A 5,718-nucleotide genomic window follows, 5' to 3' on the forward strand; every position below is an offset into this window, starting at 1 on the left:
TGTTTTGTGTGTTTTGTTTTGAGGGTGTGGCTCTCCCTCAGTCACCTGAACTCAGCAAAGAAATGGTTATCCTGATGAAATATCAACAGCCGACCCACAGTAAAAACTGACAAATACTAAAAATCAAGAAAAAGCGTAATTACAAAAAAAAAAAAGTTGTCACTGCTTCCTCCCTCTGCATTTTGCTTTTTTAAACTTGTGTGTGTGTGTGTGTGTTTAAGTTTTTGATTTTTTTTTTTTAAATCCTGAAAGGTAGACAGTAAAAGATCTCCTGGAAGAATTTACAACCAACTGCATGAGGGTCTGGGAAGCTGAGGGGCTGGAGGAGGGCTGAGACAAGAAGACAGGAAGGGGCCCTCCCCTCAGCTCTGTAGCCTCACTATACGACCACGGGCCGTGCGGGGTGGTGGTCTAGGAAAGGTGGTTTTTCATTTCACTTTTTAAATGTAAAACTAACTCTATATCTCTCTTCCTTAGATCTTCTACTTCAAAAACATGTCTTCTCTAGCTCGAAGGGTCTTATAGCCCTTAATTCATTTAAATCGCAAAGTATTGATAGTTCAGGACTCTTAGATGAAAAGTATTACTGAAGTACAGAGCTTAGGTTCATTATTAATAAAATCAGTCCTTAACAGCAGTCTTTTTCAAACTTACTGGCTCCTTGAGAATGTCTAAGGTTAGTAGTAGATGGCCCTCATCTAATAAAAGCATCAGACAAACGGAGGTATGTATGTATCATAACCCCTTTATGAGAGCTTTGTAAGAACTATGATGTCCAACACTAAACTAAAGGAAACATCTAGGTAGAGGGGTAGCTTGCTGTATGTCACAGCTGACCTGAAAAGCTGCATGAGAATGGAATCAGTGTAAAGTAAAGCAGATTTTAACTACCCCAGACAAGTTTTTATTATTCAGCCCTATGCCAATCAAAAATCTATGGTAACTGGGATTTCTATTTTTCTAAGTAAATATAATAAGAAAAAATAGAAGAGAAACTCCCTGTCCCTGTGTTTTCACAAACAAGGGTGATTTATATCACTACCCTTTCATTCATTTTTTAACAAATTTACTGAAGTAAGTTTGAAGTTAAACTATAACCTCTCTGTTGACTTATGGTCAAAGTATTTTTATTTTCCTTTGAACTGATTTTCTTTCTGTTTATTTGCTGCCCACCTACATTTTATTAGTATTATTTATACAGAGTATTTGTATGAATTATTTGTGTGACATACATTGTGGAATAACGTGAGATGTAAATAAACATAATATCAATCATATTTACGTAGAAAATAAGACAAAACCAGCAGCTGCCAATTCACAAGAGCAAGCCCTGGTGAATGTTTGTGGTAGTATCAAAAACCTCACTGTTGGGCTTCCCTGGTGGCGCAGTGGTTGAGAGTCCATCTGCTGATGCAGGGGACACGGGTTCGTGCCCTGGTCCGGGAGGATCCCACATGCTGCAGAGCAGCTGGGCCCGTGAGCCATGGCCACTGAGCCTGTGCGTCCAGAGCCTGTGCTCCGCAACGGGAGAGGCCACAACAGTGAGAGGCCCGTGTACCACAAAAAAAAAAAAAAAAAAAAAAAACAGAAACAAAAACAAAAAAAACCTTACTGTCTTTAATCTTCAATCTTCCTAGGAAATTTCCTTCATATTATCTATGAATGTTTAGAGTTCCTTTTCTTGGTTCTCTTAATATGCCTTTCTTATAGCATCTTTTTCCTATTTCATAGCCTCACATCTGTGATGATATTAAGCATTTTTTTCCTTTTACTTCCTGCCTTATCTCTGTTTCCTTCAAGTTTCTTTTTTTTCTTTCTTTCTCTTCTTTTTCTTGTTTTGGTTCCTTTCTTTCTTTCTTTCTTTTTCTTTCTTTCTTTCTCTTTTCTTTTCTTTCTTCTTTCTTTCTTTCTTTTCTTTCTTTCCTTCTTTCTTTCCTTCCTTCTTCCTTCCTTCCTCCCTCCCTCCCTCCTTTCTTTCTTCCTTCCTTTCTTTCTTCCTCTCTCCCTCCTTCCCTCGCTCTCCTTCCTTACTTCCTCCCTCCCTCCCTCTCTCCTTCCTTCCTTCCTTCCTTCCTTCCTTCCTCTGTTTTGGTCTATATCATTCAGGTCATAACTCTTCTCAATGTCTGCTGATCCTTTCCTGTCCATTTATATTTAAGCACAATGTGTCACAACTCTGATTGAAAATGGCAGGCTTTACCTTAGAGTGGTCAGCTGGAGGGAGGCTCCTGCTATTGGAATCCACAGGTCTTTTCTTCTAGACAGTGTTTTCCCAAGAAAGGAAACCTCTGATCTCCTGCCTGGAGGTTATAAAACAAAGTGTCAGGTTTCATAGAACTGAGCTAGGTAAGTAAAGAGGATAAAGGAGACTCATAATTAAAGACATAGCTCTCACCATTTAGTGTGTAGATACACATTTAATTCTTCTGGTTTTAATATTTCATCCCATCCTCAACTTTTTCTGATATTCTAGAGCAGGATTTCTGAACCTCTGCATTATTGATGCTTAGGATTGAGTAATTCTTTTTTGTTTGGACCATCCTGTAATTGTAGGATGTTAGCAGCATCTCTGACATCTACCCACTAGATGCCAATAACATCACCCCCACCCCCCAATTGGGGACAAAAAACATCTCCCCTTGGAGGCAAACTGAACCTTTTTGAGAACCACTGTTCTTAGGGAAGCCCTCTTATTCAAACACTCCAGAGAATAAGTGACTTGTCTTTTTCTGCTGTGTGTCTGTGTATGCATATGAAAGATTAGGAGAGAGTGTTATTTGTCATGCTATACAGATCTAAGGACCTAACTAGATGCAATCTTTACATTTTGATCCCCACTGAATCTTGAGATATCTGCTACCTATAATTCCAGGAATTTTACTGGGTTCTGTGACAAGAAACCACTTGTTTCTTGGCTTCCATAATAAAGATTCTTACTCTTCTTTCATCTGCAAAGTCATAAAGAATTGTCCATCTGCTTTCAGCTTCAAAAATTTTCTTGATGTGTCTTAACTATAGTTATTTCCACTCCCATCCTCTTTGCGTTTGAGAGTTGAGAGGAATTTTTTTAACCCCTTTACTCTAATTCTTGTAAATTTGAAGAGAACAGTTTATACATGTGTTCTCTGTCATGTTTTTGCATGATTTTTCAATATTAAATGCAAACCTTAATATAATGTCTGTGTTTATGGTTATGTACACAGAACTTGGAAGGTACATTTTATTTTTTCTAGAGTATTATTATTAATCCAGGAACAGGAATCCCTTGTATGTGCATGAAAAGGGGTGCTTATGTCTTTCCAAAACTCACATGTTGAAACCTGAATCGTCTATGTGGTGGTATTTGGTGGGGGTGCCTTTCAGAGGTGATTAGGTCATGAGGACTGAGCCTTTCATAAATGGGATTAGTAACTTCATAAGAGAGATCCCTCACCCCTTCTGTCATGTGAGGACACAGTAAAAATAAGGGTCTATAACCAGGAAGTGAGCCCACACCAGACACTGGATCTGCCAGCACCTTGATCTTGGACTTCACAGCCTCCAGAACTGTAAGAAATAAATTTTTGTTGTTTATAAACCACCCAGTCCATGGCATTCTGTTAGAGCAGCTCTAGTGGACTAAGACAAAGGGTACAGCTTATAAAGCTGGGTCTGGCAATAACTTACTTCTAAGTTTTCAGGATAGCTAGCACATTGCCAAGGCCATCATTAGTGCTCAGTTCATCTGATTGATTAATTGGTTCAGCTGATACTTACAATTGCTCCCTGAAGCTGACTAAATAAATATTAGAACACAGGGAAAGTGAGGCACAGAGAGGTTAAGTGACTTGTTTAAACTGACACAGTTAGGCCCGAAGCCCCGCCCACCCTGGCTGCAAGGGTTGCCGGGACAACCCCCATCTTCTTTAGGTGCATTGGGCAAGCCGCCAGGCTCTGGGGAGAGGAGATGTTGCTGTTGCTGTTAGTGACCTGTGGCATGTCTCTGTGGGACCGGGAACTTAAAGATAGCCAGAATGGCAGAAAATAGTGATAATGAAAAAATGGCTGCTCTGGAGGCCAAAATCTGTCATCAAATCGAGTATTATTTTGGTGACTTCAATTTGCCATGCGACAAATTTTTAAAGGAACAGATCAAACTGGATGAAGGCTGGGTACCTTTGGAGATAACGATAAAATTTAATAGGTTAAGCTGTCTAACAACAGACTTTAACGTAACAGTAGAAGCATTGAGCAAATCAAAGGCGGAACTCATGGAAATAAGTGAAGATAAAACTAAAATTAGAAGATCTCCAAGCAAACCCCTCTCTGAAGTGACTGATGAGTATAAAAATGATGTAAAAAATGGATGTTTATATTAAAGGCTTCCCAATTGATGCAACCCTTGATGACATAAAAGAGTGGTTGGAAGATAAAGGTCAGGTACTAAATATTCAGATGAGAAGAACATTGCACAAAGCATTTAAGGGATCAATATTTGCTGTATTTGATACCATTGAATCTGCTAAGAAGTTTGTCGAGGCCCCCAGAAGTACAGAGACACAGACCTGCTAATACTTTTCAAGGAAGATTACTTTGCAAAAAAAAAAAAAAGAAGAAGAAAGAAAGCAAAATAAAATAGATGCTAAATTATGAGCTAAACAAGAGCAAGAAGAAAAACAAAAGTTAGCAGAAAATGCTGAAATGAAATCTCTAGAAGAAAAGATTGGCTGCTTGCTGAAATTCTTGGGGGACTTAGATGATCAGACGTGTAGAGAAGATGTGCATATCCTTTTCTCAAATCATGGTGAAATAAAATGGATAGACTTTGTCAGAGGAGCCAAAGAGGGAATAATTCTGTTTAAAGGAAAAGCTAAGGAAGCACTGGATAAAGCAAAAGGCGCAAATAATGGTAACCTACAATTAGGAACAAAGAGGTCACCTGGGAAGTACTAGAAGGGGATGTGGAAAAAGAAGCATTGAGAAAAATAATAGAAGATCAACAAGAATCCCTAAACAAATGGAAGTCAAAAGGTCGCAGATTTAAAGGAAAAGGAAAGGGAAATAAAGCTGTCCAGACTGGGTCTGCTAAAGGAAAAGTACAGTTTCAGGGCAAGAAAACTAAATTTGATAGTGATGATGAACATGATGAAAATGGTGCATCTAGACCAGTAAAAAGAGCAAGAGAAGAAACAGACAAAGAAGAACCTGCATCAAAACAACAGAAAATGGTGCCGGAGACCAGTAATTTAGTAAACATTTTTTATTCATTTTAATTAGATTTTAAGCTGCTTTTGTCTTTGGAGGCTTTTAAAAAGAAAACCAAATTAGGTCCACTTCAATGTCCACCTGTAAGAAAGGAAAATTTTTTTGTTGTTTAACTTGTCTTTTTTTGTTGTTACTGTTATCCAAATGAGTATTTTTTAATGTATAATTCTGTTTGTGTTCTTTCAAATTATTCAAATATCAAAAGAAACATTCTTCCACTAAATTGCTTTTGTAATATGAGGATGTATTAGTACAAAGTAATAAAATGTATACTGCATAAAAATAAAAATAGTTTATTAAAAAAAATAAAATGACACGGTTTGCAGCAGATCTAAGACTAGAAACCTAGTTCATTTCTTTTTCACCTATTCTAGTCTTTGTAGAATTAGCATTTCACAAAGAAAGGTCTCACAGCAAAGATGAAATAAGAAGGCTGCCTGTTGGTTTTAGAAAGTCAAGGCACTCCTAAGCCTT

General features: G+C 37.9%; 1 pseudogene across 1 annotated transcript; it reads left to right on the forward strand.

The window, feature by feature from the left end:
* Positions 1–4,013: 4,013 nt before the first annotated feature.
* Positions 4,014–5,224, forward strand: LOC307053249 (lupus La protein homolog; annotated as a pseudogene). The gene has a single exon. The product of its transcript is annotated as a lupus La protein homolog (transcript).
* Positions 5,225–5,718: the final 494 nt, after the last annotated feature.

The sequence above is a fragment of the Hyperoodon ampullatus genome, assembly GCF_949752795.1.
Source record: "Hyperoodon ampullatus genome assembly, chromosome: 5".
In the NCBI taxonomy this organism is placed as follows: Eukaryota; Metazoa; Chordata; class Mammalia; order Artiodactyla; family Ziphiidae; genus Hyperoodon; species Hyperoodon ampullatus.